At 41.5% G+C, this 21,647-nt stretch overlaps 1 protein-coding gene across 2 annotated transcripts in view; it reads right to left on the bottom strand.

The window, feature by feature from the left end:
- Positions 1-21,647, bottom strand: part of AP3B1 (adaptor related protein complex 3 subunit beta 1) — a 328,644-nt gene that overhangs the window by 306,089 nt on the left and 908 nt on the right. The window lies entirely within an intron of this gene.

Genomic DNA, 21,647 nt, shown 5'->3' with positions numbered 1-21,647 from the left:
GCTCTAGGTCTCCACGGGCCCTACAGACCTTCAGCTTTGACTTGGACATCATTTCTGTATCTTTACAGCAATTTACTCTTTTCATCTTTAGTTTATTATTGCCTAGAACAATTCCTCAGAACACAGATGTCTCCTTCAGGACTTTTAGCAGTAGAAATGAAGTCCTTACAACTTCAGTAGTTTTTTGAGAAGGAAGCATATGGCCAACTTAGTCACACATGTTGACAATTTCTGTGTTGAGAGTTACTGACTTTGTTTACTTAATTGTTGATATTCCCCCAACAAACAGTGATTCCATGGCTTAGATACTTCAGTACTGATGTCTAGTGCTGAGTTTCCCATTTAAGTTACTTGCTTTAATGCATTCATTTAGTATATGGAGAGCAAAAAGACTAAACGTCAGTTTCCATTTCAGTGGCTTTCAAACACTAATTATTAGGGATCTCTCTCTGACCTGGAGACATTAGTGCAAGTTCCACAGAGAGCACAGCACCTCAGGTCTCCAGACACCCTCAAATGAGATTCCTGAATGTCTGTTGGCCTAGTCTACTTACAAAGGCAGATCTGTCTGTCTTACACTGGATTGACTCAGCATCCTAAATGCGATATTTCATCTCTGCCTGGTGCAAAGAGGCTTTGAGTCTGGAAGGTCTTAAGGTCTGGAATATGTTCGCAGGATGGCCACCCAGAGGCTCAGGGACTCTATCCAAAGACCTTATAGAGATGACAATTTCAGTCATCCCATAAGATACATAACTTGTTCCATTACACTGCATTTGAATACTTGCACTTTTAAATCTTCACTGTTTGGCACCTTCAGAATTTGCTGAGGAATCAAAGCTGAGGCATCACTGATCTCCCTGTAGGACTAGATGCATGAAGGTATGCCACCCCACTCCTAATAGACTCATTTTTTATAACCTCTCTGCTGCTAAACTACACTTGAAGTGCAAGTATAAATATTTAAAGTTCCTCAACACCAACAAAATATTTCAAGAAAGGAAGAATAGACCAGTGGCTCCTTATCTTTAAGGCTTGAACATGCAAAGCTTTAAAAAAAAAAAAAGTTTTGCACACCCAAGTATTGTAAGCAGACATTTAGGGGATGATGCCTAGATCTCAGCTTCATGTTTCCCACTCAACTTACCTCAGAAAATGATACAAAATCATACTTTAATAAACCTAAAACTCCCTGTGTGCTTAAGTTCATGTTTTACAGTATGTAATATAATTCATCTGAAAAATACTCAGTCTTCACAACTAGCTTGCTTTGACAAGCTACATTAACTCATTTCTCCAGGAGGTACAAGGACTGTCTAGTTATGATGAAGCTGATCAGCTGCATTAAAATACTACCCTTTTTCCTTTGAAGGGTACATTTTATCATTTGGGCAAATGTGGGCATTATGAGGTTGTCTAACACATTAGTCTTGTAGCAGGTGATTGATGCTGGTATTGTACAGAGTCTTCGTCACAGTGAGAAATATCCTAATAGTCTCCACTTCCGCAATACACTTCTCACTTTTGCCAAACAGATATCTAGCTTTAGTGGATTATGTAGTTCCCATGTACACTGGCATACAGTGTAGGAACTATACAGTTAGATGGCATGTGGATAAACCATCATTAATGGGACTCTTTTCATTCTCATGTTTCTCTTACTAGGATTTCAGTGTAACATGGTCACTGAGGTTCTACATCCTTTTTCATCTTGCCAACTTGGCTCCAGTGTATTCCTCAGGCCAACAGTGTATTCCTCAGGTGCTTCTGAAAAATGCTGCTCATGCCATTACTTTACTGGTATAACACACTGAGAAGAATGCCAGCCTGCCTATACTTTGGTAATGTGAACTCATTTCTTGTATTCTGTGAACACTGAAGAATTCCCATTTGTTCAACTGCTGTCTAGTAGCCGCAAACACACTTTTGCTTAAGAGGATCTGTCCCTCATATCATCAAATATCTATTTTTAAATTCCTAGAAATATGAAACTAAGTGATGGGAGCATTTGAAGCCTTCCTCAAATCCACTGGGAGGTTAATCATTCCAGAAACTTATGATAAATCAGGCGAACTTCCCCTTTCCTAGCTCACTCAACACTTAAGACTTCTTGTGGAGCCCACCTGCCCAAACAGTTGTCATTACAAGCCATCCCATTCTGCTTATGAATATACTAGGCATGTAAATTGATCATCTGCACCCATCACAGTATTCAGCTACATAGCAACACCCTGGGGCTTATCCTTAACCGGTTAGAGCTGTAGACTTGTCATGGCAGCATCTCTAGGGCCATACTGAAACCTCGGAGAGAATCTTTCTTCCCAGATGGAACATGATGTCTGCTACGGTGCTGCTATATGCCTAACAAGCTGAAACAGGTCAGCTAAATGGTCCTCTACTGCAGCCAGAAAAGGTTCAAAATAGTGTAACAGACCCTCTGCACAGCTGTGAAGTTTTAAAGTTAACATAGCTACCCCGTGCAAGTCCTCAGGGCATTCTGCTCATTAGGTATCAAAAGACTCAAGATCTTGATTCCAGTTTTGCATAGCAAGATTTTCCATATTAAGAGGAACAGACACCACCAGTACCAACGAAGAGGCCAGGTGCACTTACTTGATACATGTTTGACCGTCTCTAATGTATTAAGTAATGGAACTGAATTTAAATCCACATTCATCCACTTTAGAATTTGGCTTCTGGTGAACAGAAGCAGTCTATATCTTTTCCTCTCACCACATAATTCCCCAAAAGCAACAAAACTGTTTTCACACTGGAACCATTTGTCTAATTGTTTTAAGGCCTTGAACTATGCGCTAAATGGAGGTTGATTATCCTGTGTGAGGAAGTCCTTCCTCTGAACCAGTCTGAGGAGGAGGTTTTTGAAGACCATAAAGCTAGCCCTTTTCCAAACTACCTTGCATCTACCTGGTTCAAACACCTGAATTTGTGACAATGCAAAGAATTAAGTTTTTCTGTGTATCTGCCTTTCAGATAAAATATTATGATTGCTGTATATTATGTTCCTCAAATTGAGGACAACATATGGGTCTACCTCTGTATATTTGCCACCCGTTCAGTACTTCTCTTAGCTTTCCCCATTTCCTATTTTGGATGGAGATCTCCATATTTTTCTAGGTTTACAAAAAATACCTTGCCTTGTATAGCTTCTCTGTTCCTCTACAATCCAATCTGTGAGTCTGCAGACACTACCCTTGAGCTTTTAGCCTCCAAAAGTAAACGTCCACTCGATCCTCTCTCTTCTAAAGATACCACATTAAGTAAATAGTTTCCTCTTGAAGATAACATATGACTGGATTCTTACTCATCCACTCACCTCCCCCGAGAACTGGATTTAGAGAAGTTAGCATTTTAAAGTTAGGACTTGTCCAAACATTATCTGTATATCTATTATTACTATTACACTTCACATTTGGAGGAGTTCTCCATTTCTGGCTTGCCCAGGCAACAAAATGGCATGTTCTAGAGCACACTGAGGTACTGGCAGTTCATTTCAGAATGGAGATGAATTACTGGTGCCTCAAAGAGCCAAAAATCTTTGAATACCAAGGGAGTTCTGCCATGTCTCACACTAAGGAGATGAGACCCTAAAACAGAAACACACTCAAAGGATGTCTTCAGAGAAGTAGAATTACAAGTACTTATTCCTTCACCTCTGCAAACTTTGTTGCAACAGCATGTTATGGAAAGACATTTTAGTGCCATCTATGACCCAAATGTCCATAAGACTGAGTTTTTACTGTCAACTATAGTAGAAAGAGCCTGAGATATGAGGCCTGGTATTAGGCCTCGGGACTGAACTAAAAAAGCCTTGCTGATATAAAGCAGTTAGTAAAAGTAAGTCTATAAGCAAAAGTCAGGCCCTGCTAAAAAGCAGATGCTTGCCGGCAAGTTTACTGTCCAGTACATGAACTCTGCACCAGTATTGCTAGCATTGCTAAAACACACTAAATATGTAAACACATTCCAGCAGACTAGCACAAGAACACTCCAAGCTAGCACAAAGTAAGATGGTCTGACTGAAGTGATGAATAGTGATATTTTGTCTGAAACATCAGGAGAAAGGTACAAGGGGAGATAAACATGTCATGAAACGCTTAAGGTGATACGTAAGTTGTTGAGACAAAGAATTTGAAATAAATCTATAAATGTTAACCTTAACCTTAGTCAGGCTGAGGGGGGAGGAATAGGAAGTCCCACTGTTCACTGAGTTGGTCCACTGTAATGGGCATACATGTCTTAGTATTCCTAGATACTAAGTCTATAGAGTGCTAGTATCCCTAGATACTAGTCTATGGAGTGCTATCATCATGCTTTGTTGACAATAAACCTGGCTGAGCGCCTCTGCTGATGAGCCAAATGTGTAGTCTTCTTGGGCAGTTCAATCCAGGTCTGCTGCATCAGCTACCTGTGCAGAGCTGGTACAACACACATGCAGCCAACAACTGACAACACCAACAACTGTGGCAACAGGTAATAAACAGCCAGAAATATATTTTAAACTAAATCAAAGGGCCTTTTTGGAGAAACCACAAAACAGGTTGCATTAGAGAGGATCACATCAATAGATGATGGCCTTCACACTGACACATGCCAGTTATGAAAGAAAAGAAAGATGATGCATCCACTGTAGCTTTCTTGATATCAAGTTATTATGTTAAGTTGTGATAGATCAAATCTTGCAACAATTGCCACTCATTTTTGTTTACTTTTAGTTAATATTGAGGTACCTAGTATGTGGTTCAGAGTACTGACCGTAGACCAGTGGTCACCAACCAGTCGATCGCGATAGACTGGTCGATCCTGGAGACTTTCTCAGTTGATCACGATCTCTGGTGGTGTAGTGGGGGCTGCCGCGAAGGCAGGCCCCCTGCCTGCCCCGGTCCTACGCCACTCCTGGAAGCGGCCAGCATGCCCCCACAGCCCTAGGGGACGGGAGGGGCAGGAGTCTCCATGTGCTGCTCCTGTCTTCAAGCACGGCCCCTCCAGTTCCCATTGGCCTGTAATGGGAAACTGTGGCCAATGGGAGCTGCGGGGGCGATGCCTGCAGAGACAGGCAGCACATGGAGCCATGTGGCCCCCCCCGACCTGACGGCCACAGAGGCACCTTGGCCCCTTCTGGAAACGGCGTGAAGCTGGGGAAGGCAGGGAGCCTGCCTTAGCTCTGCTGAGCTGCCGACCGGGAGCCGCCAGAGGTAAAGTGCCAACGGGAGCCCGCACCCCATTCCCCCTCCAGGACCCAGTACCCCATGCTCCCTCCTGTACCCCGAACCCCTGCCCCAGCCCTGAGCCCCTCCCAGAGCCAGCACCCCATACCCTCCCTGTACCCCAACACTCTGCCCAGCCCGGAGCCCCCCTCCTGCACCCAAATTCCCTCCCGGAGCTTGCACCCCTCACCCTCTCCTACATCCCAACCCCCATCCCAGGCTCAGCCCAAAGCCCCCTCCCACACTGCAGCCCGTTGGTCCCAGCCCAGAGCCCACACCCCCTCCCGAACCCCAACCCCCTGCCCCAGCCTCCGAAAGTGAGTGAGGGTCGGGGAGAGTGAGCGATGGAGAGGGGGGTGATGGAATGAGCAGGGCAGGGCTTCAGGGAAGGGTAGATCCTAGATTGCCCTTAAATTCAAAAAGTGATCTTGGGCGTAAAAAGTTTGGAGACCACTGCTGTAGACTCATCTTAGTATTGTATGACACATTCCAGCCAAACCATTCATCTTTGCTGGCTCACAGACCCAACAGAAACTGGCATACCACCATACCAGTGGGTACCATGCCACTCTAACAGATGAGCATGAATTTAGATTTGCTCGTGAACCAGTATATGCATCAAGTTTGAATATTAGGGGTGGATTCCCCCTTAAAGAATTTCATAAATGGCAGACTCTACAAGCTTTCAATGACTGGTTAACAGATGTCAAATCAAATCTCTAATTTTAAAACTCCAAAAATACCTTTGGCGGCTGTTGAAAGAAAGTTTTTAGATCTGATGAATTTGGATTAATCTTCTGCACAGAGAAATAATCTTAATGAAATCCCCATGTTAGATCAGCTCTCTGCCGAAGACTATGGAAAATTTCAGGGCCAGGGGGAACAGTTTTGCAGTCCAGCCACCTTTCCTGATGAATAGCTCAGCAGCATACATAAGCCAGATCTGCAGGAAAAGGACCCTAATAAATTACAAATGCAGTTTGTCTGGCAATTCTAGTTTAAAGATGCAAATCACTAACGTTGAAAATGCTTGTTATAAATTTTGCCATCTTTGAAATGCTTAAATACCACACCTATCTATCAGTAAATACTTATGTTCTTCATGTGGTTTGCCTGTAAAATTTGACATTTGGTTAAATATTTCAGAACAAGTTTTATTGCTACAAACATGAAATTTCCAGGAACCAAATCATATTAAATGTTATATTTATTGCATACACGTAAAAGTATTTTAGCAATATGATGAGAACAGATTTGTTGATAGTGAAGGTTTCATCTATTGAGCTGCAAACAGCTTCATGAGGCAGGACCTGTATTGTAGGACATGCATACACGTTCATTCTACAGCGCTATATTGGCCATATTTCCTCCCAATGCTAAAGGAGAAAACAAGGATTGGTTAAGCTCTTGTACCCTCACCATAGAAGTATAGTACTGAAGCACAGCATACTACAGGTTCATTATGCTTAGTTATGAATTTTTTTGCTAAGTTTGCAGCAAAACAACATATCACTATACTGTAGAAATTATTTCCATGTCCTTTCCAATAAGGCATTTTATTTAACTGACCTAATCAAGCCAAAGCTTTCTAGGCCAACTCACTTCGGTCATGAGGATCTCTATCACTACTACTACTCACATATTAAGCCAATTTTCCATTCTAAAGGAATCAGAGCCATTTCTTTCTGATCCTGTGTTTCTACTCTGAGATGAACAAGCCCTGCCATTCACCTCTGTGTTCTTGATATGGTTGGGTTGATTCAAGTAATCAGAAGATTTGTTAGAAGCAATGCATACTGAATAGATTGATTATATTTCTCTCCTCTTTGGTTTGGGTTCAATCAATACAAAAGAAAGGTGAGAAAGGGGCACTGCACATTCCAATTTTAGTCAGAATGATCTCTCCCATTCTAAGACTTTCCCATCGCCTCTCTAATCACAAACATTTACTGCAAAAGCTCTGGCTCAAAATTATCTTTAGCCGAGCCAAACAAAGATATATAAAATAACTGCTTTCCTAACATAACTCATCACACAACTTAAATAATTAATAAGAGCAATGTTTAAAAAATCTCATTCTTTTCTTATCTTTTGTGTGAATATTCATGCAATTACATGGATCTTTGATAAAGAACTTTTTTGATTCTCCCTACTAAACTCCACCACTTAAGAGGCAAGCACAGCAGTCTTAAGACATGAACACCATATCACCACATCACTGAAATAGGAACCAGAAATCCAAACTCACACAAACTCTTGAAGTGAAAGGGCTGGCAGTATTGTTGAAGTGACATGTTCACCCATGAAGGCAATGCATATCACTCTGCTCTCCTCTGGTCCCTGCTGGCCATCTCTGAAGTATTTTCTAGCTCTGCAGGCAGAAACACTAAAAGATGAGAACTTCTGAGGAATCCCCCTTTCTAATCCTGGACTGAAACGATCCCTTCCCCAGGAATTTGGGGAGGGAAGGCAACCTTAATTTGGCCCTTTTGTGTGTACGCACCATGATAGTCTTTGATTACATGATCACATACTTTTTTCCCCACTGGACCTCTGAATCATTCAGTGCACAGGATGGAGCATGTTCTGGAGATGAATCACGATTGTGTAGTGGAGGCTGTTGTCTATAGGATCCCTGCCTCATTTGTTGCCAATGTTGAAAGGTGTGTAGTGAATAAGGCTGGGAATTGGAAGAGAAAGGATTGTTAAGGCTGCTCTCAATGCTGCCCTGGAGAATTGGATTCTCTTCCCATCTCTGCCATAGCGTTCCTCTGTGATGCTAGGCACTTAAGCCAAGTTTTTCAAAGCTGTTCACTAATTGTGTTTTCTGGGTGCCCAACTTGCAAAGGGGATGAGTACTCACAGCTGCAACTGAAATCAGTGCGGGATGTGTATTGCACTTAGAAATGCTTTATAATACCAAGCACTCTGAAAGCCAAGTCTTGGGCATCTCAGATTGGGCACTCAGAATTAGTGAATACTTCCAACCTTAATCTTTCTCTATGCCTCAGACCCCAATGCGTAAAAAAAGGATAAGATCCCCATGTCTCAGTGTGTTGTGAAAATGAATTTTAGTGTTTGTAAACCACTCAGATACTATGCTGATGAATGCCACAGAAAAACCCTTGAAGAAATTAATAATTCTGTATTCAGAGCAGGGGTTGAAAACAGTATAGTAAATAAGACATGAGGCCACACATTGAACAACAAGGAGAAAACAAAATATTGAATAGCTTGTCATTTGATAAGCACTATCACTGTTGTCCACTGAATGAAGCTAGTGTCCTGTGAAAAATAAAATAGTATGCAATAACGTAATTAAAAGACTATTACAACATACATTGGAGAGCCGAACATAGGCAACCTAAATACTGGCTTTTCCTACCTTTTGAATGCTTAACTTTACAACCTTAACTTTTTAATGTAATTTTGAGTATATTACTACTGACCGCTTGTACATGATGAACATTCTCAGCTTGTGATCTCTTGTACCAAGGTAACTAATTTTTAGTTCAGTGATTAATGTATCTGTCAGAAAGAGGTCTGAAACAGAATTACCCTGAATTGGGTGTAAGACAGTGTTAAAAAACGTATAGATCTTCTAAAAACCCCAACAATCTTTTACTACTAGCTGCATGAGAACTCTAGCATATACCTCCCAGAAAGAAGTCCTTTGTGATAACTGCATATAGATGCTTAAGAAGCCATTCATCCAGCCCTCTATGCATCATAAAAATTACACTAAATAGACATTCCCCAATATTCTATTATAAACGTCATCAGTTAGAACTTAGTTTAAAATTCGATATATTAGTCTCTCCATTCACACCACATTCCCAAATTCTAACATGCCAAGTACTAGCAGTAAAGAGAGTATTTTTTCCAGTTCACAGCTAATAAGCCATACTAATTAATATGCTAATATGTATATTTATGGAAGCCAATATCATTAACTGTGAGACCACAAAATGTTTGTATCAGATTTCTGTACTGACAATTTTTAAGTCCATCATTAAAAAGTTGCTAGAAGGAAAACTGGAAGTTTGAACAAATGGGCCACGGACATCTGGGACTTTTGGCACCAAGGGATATTTGAGAGGCAGTTTATAGGATAAACACATTAACTGTTTGCTGGTGATCATTTTAGCAGAAACATCCAGCTAATTAAGAAACTGATGTTTAAACAGCCAGCTTTAGGCTTCTGTCCTCATATCTACCCTCGCGACACCATCAGAGGACCCAACCACATCAGCCACACCATCAGAGGCTCATTCACCTGCACGTCTACTAATGTTATATATGCCATCATGTGCCAGCAATGCACCTCTGCCATGTACACTGGCCAAATCGGACAGTCCCTATGTAAAAGAATAAATGGACACAAATCCGGACATCAGGAATGGTAACATACAAAAGCCAGTAACACTTCAATCTTCCTGGTGTTAAGGAAAAGTTAGCACATGTGACTCCATTTTGGTTTGGGGTCCACCATTGTCTAAAAGCAAGCACATCATACACCAGGAGGAGGGATCCTTAGATACTGAATCCCTGTGAAAATCCTCTTCTTTGTCTCCAGCCTGCCTTGACTCCCAGTATCTGTTTTTTTTGTCAGTCTCTAACTCCCTATCTCTCGGCCTTTGATGTGAGGCCTCCCATCCTGATAATAAAAGTTACTGATGCATGGCTTTAGGACCATGCTGTGTAATTAACATACTGGTTTAGCACGAGGAATGCACCAAGCAGGGATAGGTGGTAGATAAGAAAAGGGTTTGTTTATTGGCTAAGGTTTCCGATGCACGAGGGCAACATGCTTTGCTAAAAAGTATATAACCTTTGTATAATCTGTATTCACGGTTCCCTCCTGTCTAGCAGGGGGGCACCACACTCGAGCGTAATAAACTTTGTGTCTTTTGGGAACTCTGCAGTTGTGGACTTTGTTTATATGCCTCAGCCTAGATTAGAACTGTGCGTGTCCTACCAGGTGTAATTCGCAGCATTTGTGTGCGTGTCCTACCAGGTGTAATTGGTAACACTGAACATTCTATAACAGATTTGAAAGTAGCTATACTTGAACAAAAAAACCTTCAGAAACAGGCTTCAAAGAGAAACAGCAGAACTAAAATTCATTTGCAAATTTAACAGCATTAATTGGGCTTGAATAGGGACTGGGAGTGGCTGGCACATCACAAAAGCAGCTTTGCCCCTTCTGGAATTGACACCTCCTCATCTATTATTGGGAATGGACTATATCCACACCCTGATCGAACTGGCCCTGTCAGCACTGGTTCTCCACTTGTGAGGTAACTCCCTTCTCTTTGTCTGTCAGTATATTTATATCTGCATCTGTAATTTTCTCTCCATGCATCTGAAGAAGTGGGGTTTTTACCCATGAAACCTTATGCTCAAATAAATCTGTTAGTCTTTAAGGTGCCACCGGACTCCTTGTTGTTTTTGTGGATGCCCTTGATACTTATAGCATCTCAAAAAGTCAAGGGAAGATCAGCCGATTGTATGCCAAAAACAAATGACAGTCACTTTATAGTCTCCAGTAAAAAATTCTCCATATTTTAAAAAAGCAGGCAGAAGACCTCTGCTCACTCCTATACCACTAACCCAATGACCATACCTACAGTGTTTTAAAAAAAAAAAAAAAAAGTTTGCCATCCTCCATCTGGATTACAAGTAGGACTCCACGGAGAGAAATCAGAGTGGATACACAGATTTTTAAAAAGTCAAGATTTTATTTAAATTGTATTTTTTTATTTAAATCAAATAGAGGTTTATTTTTTAAAAAAAACTTATTTAAAATTAAATTTGAAAGTATGACTACCTATCTTAAGGCCTAAACTACTATAATCTACTAAAATAATTTAAATTAAAAACAATAATATTAAGCAATACATGTTTGCTGCTGAAGTTTTAGAAAAGGTCAAGCAACTGAGCTGGTGGATGTCACTGGCTAAACCACCTGAAACCAGAATTTGTTGAAGTGCTAAACCACCTTTTGACAGCAGTAGCCTCTACTGCAAATATAGAAAGAATATTTTCTTCATTTCAGTTTATTCAACTAGTTGAGTTCAATGACTAGTTCATTCAAAGATAAAAAACCAACTGAGAGTTAAAGCAGGAAAGTTTGTTTTCCTTTTCCAATCTATGAATAAAAATAATGTATGAGGATGAAATCTACTAGTTCTAAAATCTTGAAGGACATAGAGCTGGTCTACATTGAAAACATACATTGGTGTAGTGAAAAATCTACACGCGATAGACATAGCTATGCCAACCTAACCCACAGTGTTGACAGTACTAGGTCAACAAAAGAATTCTTCTGTTTACCTAGCTACAGTACAGACCCATTTACACGCGGCTGTCGGAAGTCAAGCCGTCATGACCACATGTTAACGGACCATGGGTTAAGAGGGCCATGCTGAAAAAAGTGTCTATGATTCACTTAGAAAAAAAAGCCATTATTTTCTGCTCTTTCTGGCTCGCATTTTTTTTCTTCTTTCTTATGAAGTCTGTCATTCGCCATAGATAAATGATTTTGATATTTTCCCCATTTTGCTCCTCCATAAATCTTACAACAGTTTCTACAGCACTAAGGGCTTCTGTGGGCAAAATTTTGACCTTTTCAACGACATCCTCGCCAAATAAATAGATTTTAACTCGGCAGGAAACGCGTTCGCGGCCCATTTATTGGCTCATCGGCTTTCTCCAGAAGTCGATACTTGCACTATGCCATGATGTTTTTTAAAACTACTTATAAACCTCTTGCTGGCTTGGAATGATTTATGCCCCATTAAAAAATTGAAGAATTGGCCCACTTAGCGGCATTCCTTTCAGCCTTTCCTGAGCAAACCACATGCACATGGCTTTGTCTATTGTGGGTTTTGCTGAATTGCGCACACATTTTCGCTTAAGCCTCGCAGCAGAATCGATATTTTGTACAAAGCCATTCAGTTTAGATTCGTTTTTTAGCCATCCTCGGAGAGTAGATTTGGCAATCTCAACATCTTTTGAAACTTTGGCCTGGGTTTCTCCGCTACTTACTCTATCTATTGCAGCTAGCTTTTCTTCTACAGTGTAGGAACGCTGACACTTGTCCTCTGCCATTATACAGTATTAGGCCTACGGTTAAAGTTTTCTAATGTACTATATATATTACTATATAACTACTATATATTATGACAGGTTTCAGAGTAACAGCCGTGTTAGTCTGTATTCGCAAAAAGAAAAGGAGTACTTGTGGCACCTTAGAGACTAACCAATTTATTTGAGCATGAGCTTTCGTGAGCTACAGCTCACTTCATCGGATGCATCCAATGAAGTGAGCTGTAGCTCACGAAAGCTCATGCTCAAATAAATTGGTTAGTCTCTAAGGTGCCACAAGTACTCCTTTTCTTTTTACTATATATTATATATCTCTCTAGCGTGACAATGACTAAGCGTGCATGATACATCTTTACCAATATCAGTAAAAACGTACAACATGTTTCTGCTCTGCACTTCCTGTCAATTTCTAGGTCACTGAGTTAGTGAGCAAATCTGTAACGCTACATAGCAAGTTTCTGTACCGCATGTTAATGAGTCTCGTGTGTTAAATAGGTAGCACTGGGAGGCATAGCGTTACCATGCGTTAAGCGGATTCGCGCGTAAACGGGTTGCGCTTAAACAGGTCTGTACTGTACCACTTTACAGGGAGGTGGATTAGCTACACTGATGGGAGAACTCCTCCCACCACTGCAGTGAGTCTCTACACTGAAGCACTACAGGGGCACAGCTGTAGCTTTTTAAGTGTAGACATACCTGTAAGCAACCAGAAACAATTTTAATTCACTAAATACAGATTCAGTAGAACCCTATTTACCTGGTCTAATTGGGACTGAGGCCAGATCAGATAATCAAAACTCCAGACACCCCAGAGAATGGGAAAATGTGATGCTGCAGTGCCATCTACCGGCCACAGGAGAGATCACCCACTTCAACACCCAGGACTCCAGGGTCTCTGTAAATGCAGAGAGCCGAGTGCCAGTTAAGCGAGGGCCGGATAAAATGGTGGTCTACTGTACTACCTTTAAAATGCAAAACATGTTTTGATAAACTTTTTTCCTTATATACATATTAAATTAAAGGTAGCTTTGTTTAATAAAAAATTTAAATGCTAGTTTTTGTGCATTTTGAATTAAATTTGAATTTCCATCCGTGTTGACCTTGATACAAGTCCCAAAGAAAATAAAATAAATCTAGTAAATAAGAAATGCATCACTCACCATTTTCTAACAATTAAGAATCTGAGTAAGTGTAAATTAAGCTATATAATTGCTTGAACAAATGTCTATAGATTTAGTTCCTGGTTAATAAAAAGAAGAACCAAATTGAGCGTAAAGGCTATATTTTAGTGCACATCAACATGGTTTAGTGGTTGCCCATGAGAATCAACTTTTTTTCTAAACACAAAAATACCTAGAAACTACAAATGCAAAACCAGATGGAAGTCAATGATTTAAATCAATCCATTCTGAGAGGAATTCCAATTCAATTCTCAATATAAAGCCCTTGTGCCACCACCAGAGTCGAATACCGAGAGCACACATATTACTTCCATCCATTCACTGCAACGAGAATCAACTTGGACCTGGGTCAGGGACTGGGAATTTAACACCTCCAGCAACTTGGACCTGGGTCAGGGACTGGGAATTATCTCTAACACCTCTAGCAAAACAGTTTCAAATGGTCTGACCAGGCAACGTGTACAGAACTAAACTCAAACACCAGACTCTCTTCCCAACTACTCTTACTGGAGCTCTGCATGAGGGGTGGATGATACAGCCGCCCTCCCTCTCCAAAACCAGGGGCAAATAAGAAAAAGCTTCTGGTATCACTCTTCTGGATGATTTGCCAAGGGATGCATGAAAACATCCTATAACTAACCTCTTAAGCACCACCACCACCAAAATTGTTCTTGACAATTAAATGCTCATGTCTTCTAGCCATACTCAAGGAAGTAGTTTTGGCTTGTTTGTTTGTGTTTTTTTAATTTACTAAAGTCCCAAATCCATGGGTCCTCAGTGGCAAGCCAGCTGTAGATCACCAGCTCAGACTGTACCTGTTGCCCACCCTCCTCCCCCCAAACCCCGAAAGCCATTCCCCCCAGGTACTTCCCCACATCACCAGTACTGGAACTCCTCAGGCTAGGCACTAATGGCTTGTCTAAACATGAAGTTGTCCCTTACTGTGTACAAACGTGGAGTTACTTATGCAGGATAACTTCATACATAAACTAGCCCTAAGTTTGCTGGTTGCAAATCCTGCTCTGAAGAAAAGTCACAGGTTGCTTGCTCTTCAAGCCCTTCAGTTACCACATCTTCCCCTCCCTCTGCAAAGTTTAGAGATTTCAGAGGGAATCTAAGGGGTAAGAGATCAGACACACACACACACACACACACACTCTAGGAGCTCTTCAACTACCCTAACTTTTTCATGTTTATTCATAATTACACACACCCATGTTTATTTATAATTACACACATCACATATGTATATAGAGCTCAGTAAATCTGGTTTCTTTTCCTTGCTCTGCCACTAGCCTACCGCATGACCTTGGGCAAGTTATTTCACTGTCTGTTTTCCCACCTGCAGAATGAGAATTCAGAGATTCACAGTTTTTTAGACTAGGAAGTACCACTGTGATCATCTCGTCTGATCCCCAGTATAATATAGACCATAGGACTTCTTAGAATTAATTCTTGTATGTACTCAGACTTTAAGGCCAGACAAGACCATCATGATCATCTAGTCTGACCTCCTACATGTTGAAACCCACAGAAACTCACCCACCCATTCTGGTAATACACCCATAACCTCTAGCTGAGTTACTGAAGTCCTCAAATCAAGATTTAAAGACTTCAAGTTACAGAGAATCCACCATTTACATTAGTTTAAACCTGCAAGCAATCCATGCCACAAACTGCAGAGGAAGGCAAAAAAAAAAAAAAAAGGGGGTGAGGGGTCTCTGTCAATCTGACCCAGGGGAAAACTGGAAGGCTGTTCCAGAACTTCACTCCTCTGATAGTAAGAAACCTTCATCTAACTTCAAGCCTAAAAACTGGTTGATGGCCAGTAACTACTGCAACATACCTTTTAGGGAGAAAAATTGATACTTACCTCCTTTGTAAAGTGCTTTTGAGAGCTACAAGTAAAAACCACTGTCAAAGAGCTAGCTATTAATTATTAATTATTATTATAGCCCCAGCCACTGATCCACCTGTGGCACACCAGCTGAGGAGTTACAGAACCAGAGCTAAGAGAATCTGTGGTGAGGAAGTGGGGTAAAGGTGCAGTTAATGTGTGTGTACGGAGGAAGGTCAGTTCAGCAGGAATCAAGGCTAAAAGAAATGGGAGGGAGGGGGAATGGCAGGGGAACAGAAAAATGGCTCATTTGGCAAACTAAGAAGGTCTTCTAGCTAAGGAAATTATCACAAAGATAACAATTCTCAAAAATGACAGAAACCCCAATTGAATTGTATAGTTGGTATCAGTTTACGTTTGGTAGCACGGGTGCACTCATTACTTGTGCAAAACAATCAACTGAAGCACACACAAATAACTGAATTTTCTAGAAACAAGGTGGGTGAGGTAGTATCTTTCATTAGACAAACTTCAACTGGCGAAAGAGACAAGCTTCTGAGCTCCACAGAGGTCTTCTCTCAGGTCTGAAATTTCTCGTGTAAACAAGACCATAATTTGCATTCATTTCCATAGTTTTTGATATGACTGGATTTCCGTTTTCCTGAAGGATACTCTTTTGGCTTGAATAGCTTGTTGAAGAAGAGCTCTGTATGGTTCAAAAGTTTGTCTCTCTCGCCAACAGTATCCCTGGGGGAATTCTGAGCCACAGCACAAGCACAGAATCAGGGTGGATTTGATTTAAATCACTAGTCAGGAAGACTATTTAATCATGGATTTCTACATAAAAGTGCATTCTTGTTGTTATAACCTTAATACATATTCTTCACAACTCAGAGATAGATGTAGGTTTCATTTTTAGAAAGTACACACTATACATTTTTAAGTGATTTAGTTTGAAAACTTTTCAGATTAGTTTTACAGCTATATCAGAAAATGAATGCTTGTTTGGTTATTTCATTTATCAAAGGTAATTGAAGCAGATATTTATCTCCATTTCAACAGGCTAATCATTAATATTTGGAGGATTTTCTTGCCATGCTATATTAGGAGGAGACCACCACCAGACAGACATTTAAATTGTTTTAGTTAACTAAAACAACAATGTTATGTATTCGGAATTTTTCTCTTCAACAGCAAACATAATATTTTAACAAAACAAGATATGAATTTTTGAATTTAGTTAAAAATTCAAGTTTTTTAAAATCAGGTTTGTTTTTGTTAAAATTGTTTTTAACGAAAATAATTAAAATGAAATTAAAACAAAAATTAAATCGACTATGTCAGCCAGGTCAACATGAGACACTTAAAATATTGGCTTCTGCAGCTAACTCAGTCATCTTCATTTTCCTGTTTGTTCAAAATCTGGAGAAGAAAAACAAGCTTTCCTCCTTTTTTCTTTCTACACCGGCAGAAGAAGCTACTGCTTTTAAAAGTGAGATTATCACTTCAACAGTCTCTGAATCCAAGTGCTTAAGTGACTTCCACCAGTTCACTGGTGTGACTTTCTTTGAAACATCATCAGCAAACATATATTTCTTGAACGGTTCACCCTTAGCGCTCAAGTTTATTATAGTTGCTATGATGGAGGGATGATTGCTGGATGTCTGTGTCATATCCAACTCCTCTTCTTCAGCAGTTATGGCCTGACCCTGGTACTGAGTACTGAGAATATCTGCAAGAAAATGAGCTGGAGATAGTAATTGTCTCATTCATTTTTTTTAATGCTTGTAATTTAACTCTGTCATTGCATATTTCTCTTTTTAAGATCTCACTCAGTTCCTTCGAAATTTCAATATCGTCAGCAATAAAACAGCTACAGAAATAGGCTTCAGGGTACTCAGCATGTGTTCAACATTTCTCTTAAGCCCAACGTTGAGAACTTTGGCTGTGACAGTGCCATCTATTTTTTCTTGATTTTGTTCACAAACTGTCATCAGATTAGGCCAGTTCTTGATATAGTCCTCAAAACAGTCCAGTACTGAGTTCCATCGCACGTCTTGTGGGAGAGTTAGCTTAGTTCCTCCCACTTTTTTCAGAGCAGCTGCTGCAAAGAGGTTGTTACGGAAGTATTTTGCCATTTCAACAATATTAGCCTTTATTTCTGGAACACTGAAGTCTTTGGCCAGGAGGTGCATCAAACGAGCACAGCAACCGTATGGTATTAGCTTGGGACTCTCTTCTAAATAATTTCTTCCCATCTTGGATACATTTGCAGCATTGTCTGTGACCAAGCTGCATACTAGACATTTGATTTTTTTCTCCATAGTTTGTTATAGCTTTTACTGCTACTTCTTTTAAGTATTCTGTGTGTGTGTGCATTTCTTGATGTATCAATTGTTTCTGTAATGAAGACATTCCTGTCTTCTGTTGTCACACAAGCACATACAACAGGATCATTGTGAACACTGCCCCACCCATCTAGACTCAGGTTAACAATTTCACCCTCAAGACCAGGCATCGGCAACCTCTGGCATGCGGCCCATCAGGGAAATCCGCTGGTGGGCCGGGACAGTTTGTTTACCTGCAACATCTGCAGTTTGGCCAATTGCACTCCCACTGGCCGCAGTTCGCCATTCCAGACCAATCGGAGCTGCGAGAAGCGGCATGGGCCGAGGGATGTGCTGGCCGCTGCTTCCCGCAGCCCCCCTTGGCCTGGAACGGCGGACCACGGCCCGTGGGAGCTGCGATCGGCCGAAAGTGTGCACACTGCTGGTAAACAAACCGTCCTGGCCCAGTGGATTTCCCTGACAGGCCACGTGCCAAAGGTTGCCGATGCCTGCTCTAGACTTTTTGCACACTGCTCAATTTCTCTTTCATACACTTTATCCAGCAATTTGCCTGCGACATCTGCTCTGTTGGGTGGACTGTATCCTGGTCTTAATGACTGAACCATGCTAATGAAGTGTGGGTTCTCAATCATACAGAAAGGAGAGTTTGTTGGATATACAAACCAGGCAATTTTTTCATCAATTACCTCTTTTTGTAACCTGCTGGTTCTTATCACAAACTTATCTATGGCTGTTTCTGGATGATGGAGTGTTTTTTTTTGTTTTTTTTTGCGCTACAGATGATATACTGTGGCTATGTGACATACATGATGTGACTGATACACTATCATTGTCAGATAACTGAAACTATAGAAAATAATTGTGATCTTGAAGGTGAATAGTCTTCAGAATCTTGTATGTTGAGGATGGATTCTCCTAAACAAAATAAGTCAATGCAGTTATTTAATCATCATCATCATCCTGCTCACTTAGTATTACTCATTGCATTCACTGACACTCAGTTCTACTTTAAAGGTGAAATTGTAAAAGGAAGATCTGCCTATTTCAGCTATTTATTTTTTATCAAAACTGCATCTAAAATGACAGTACCACAGAGTAACAACTATATTTTTTGCTCAAACATGAGAATTCAAGAATAGTCCAGAAGGAAGACAGGCAGTCCTTAAGAAAGAAGCATGAAATAAAAAAGTTTACCAACCTGAAGATCCTGCATGTTCAGACATGTTCCTTTCTTCATCTTCAATGTAGCTTCCTCCTGAGAAGGAACACTTCTCATGATGTTGTTTCATTCGGCAACCAGGCCTTGCATTTCTTTGTTGCACTGTTTGCATTTTGCATGCATGCCTGTCTGACCCACAGGTAGAGGAACTTCATTCAAATATTCCCAAACTGGGTCTCTTTTACGGCCTGCTGCCATTATAGGTTTTCCCTTCTAGTGAGAATGGTATGGTAGATCTCAAATCAATGAAGACTACACTCAGAAAGACTTCTGGACTATGCTGCTCGAACAGTTTCATTTTTGTTTCTACTGCCTGTCCCTCCCTTCTCACATTTATCTCCAGACTTCTTCTCCTCGCCAAGATTCTGCCCCCAACAATCTTCTATTCACTGAACTTTTTGAAACTTTGCACTTTTAGAGAGAGGTGAGGGATTGACGGTGTACACAAATTTGCAAAGGGACAATAGGGTTGAGGTCTCTTGTTTCTCACCTCTATAGATTTATTTATTTATAAACATTGTTGCTGTTAACAAGCATGTTGTCTCTGGAGACACAAATCCACAGTTTGAGAACTGAAAAACTAAGCATCTCTGATAGTGCTCAGTCTAGAAGATACTGAGTCCCATTGGGTAGATAGAAAGATTCACCTAAATAAACTAGACAGAAGCCCCTGGAACCCCATAAGATTGGGTCCCTAATCCATGAATTATTGGAACTCATTTACAAACCTTTTCTTAAACATTACATGAATGTATTGTCTCATACTATAGAATTAGAATTTATAATCCCTATTCCATGATGAGATACCTTTGCGCTATAATGTATCGTAATTAAAAATATCTTTAAATCAGATTTTTTTTATTTAAATTCGATTTTTTGATAAAATGCTTTTTGAGGAAAAATCAATTTAAATTAAAAAAACTGTTGTTTATTTTTAATCATTGATTTTTATCCACTCTGCACAGAATTCATGTCAAATGCAGATTTCTTTGCTTCCACACAGAAAAATGATTTTCTGATGGGGAAGCAAAGGGAAGCCCCAAGAGCGGTCATGCACCCTTCCCCAACAGGGCAGGTGCATTATTTCCAGCACCCAGAGCAGACATCAGAGAGGTAAATCATTGCGGGGATGGGCAGGTCAGACTCCCACCCTTGCCCAACCCCCATGCGTCCAGATCCCCGCCAAGATTCAAGCCCCCACAATGAGAACCCCCGGCACTGAGCCCACCACACCCAAACCCCCACGCCGCCAAGTCTCTCCCCTGCATCCAGACACCCCACACACACCTGGTGCTCCCCAGCCCCACCCCAGCTAATGGCTCCTACCCTGTGCCGGGCTCAGCTGCTACTCCCGGCTGGGCTGGGGAAGGAGCACACTTTCCCTGCACAGAGCAGCCAGGGCCCGGTCAGATCATAGAATATCAGGGTTGGAAGGGACCTCAGGAGGTCACCGTATGGGGAGCTAATCCCCCATCTGCCCAACCCTCTTGCATCCGGAACCCCCCCCCGCATACCCAGACCCCTCCCGTCCAGCCCCACCTCCTCTGTATCTGGACCCCCACCAAGCATCTCCCCCCTGCATCCAGACCCCACCCCTGCACCCAGACCAGCCCTCACTGAGCCCCCTGCACTTGAACCCCCACGCGGATGAGCCCCACCCCATATGCACCTAGACCACCCCATGAGCCCCCCGCACCTGGACCACTTACCCACTGAGCCCCAACCAGCTGCACCCAGATCCCCACACCTCCAAGCCCCACTCCCCAGCACCCGGACTCCTCCACTGAGCCACAACCACCTTCACCCGGACCCCCCTACAGAGTCCCATTGCCCCTGCACCCAGAACCCTCCCCCAACTAGCCGGTGCCTCCAGATCCCCCCTGCATCCGGACCATCCATTGAGTTGTCCGCACCCATATTGCCCCACACACAACTCTCTCACCCCACACCTAGATACCCCCACACTAAGCTCCTTCACATTTGGACCCTGCTGGGCTAAGCCTGCCTGCCCACACTGGTGGACCTGGCATTGGGCTGCTAACCTTGGTGAGTTGCTTTACCCATTACTCCTGAGGGAATTCAGCACCAAAAAATTAAAAATTCTATGCACAGTATTTTAAAATCCTGCAAATTTTATTTGTGAATAAATAAATGTGCAAGCTCCAGGGTGGCAGTGGGGCGCACAGGCCACTGGCTGCACGGAGGTGGGAGATCACCCAGGACACGGGTCTCTAGGGCATGCCTGACCCTTGTGCTGTGTCAGAGTCAGGTGCAGCCTCACTGCCGAGTCTGTGCCCTCGGGGGGCTATAGGGCAATCTCCCACCTCCATGCAGCCAGTCGCCTGTGCTACCCACTGCCATGCTGGACCTCCACATTTATTTATTGACAAATAAAATTTGCAGAGTTCTATAATATTGTGCGCAGAATTCCATCAGGAGTACAAGAGAGGTTGACCCAAGAAAAGATATTACCTGTCCCACCTTGTCTTTCTTGAACTCTGCTATTTAGTACTAGTTGTGTTTCTTGTCTTTCAGATTTAAGAGGATGCAACCACTCTGTACCAGTATGCTTATGCAGTCTCCATGCTAAATCCAAGGATATTCTATTTCCTCAGTTTTATCCTGAGACCACTGTGCAAAACTAAACAACATCTTCCACATTATGTTTAACACCAACCCATGGAGGTGTCTTCTTTAAACATCATAACTACAAGTGTCCCATAAGAA

The sequence above is a fragment of the Natator depressus genome, chromosome 5 (assembly GCF_965152275.1).
Source record: "Natator depressus isolate rNatDep1 chromosome 5, rNatDep2.hap1, whole genome shotgun sequence".
Lineage (NCBI taxonomy): Eukaryota > Metazoa > Chordata > Testudines > Cheloniidae > Natator > Natator depressus.
The sequence above is the reverse complement of the archived record's forward strand: the minus strand, read 5'-3'. Positions and strand labels throughout refer to the sequence as shown.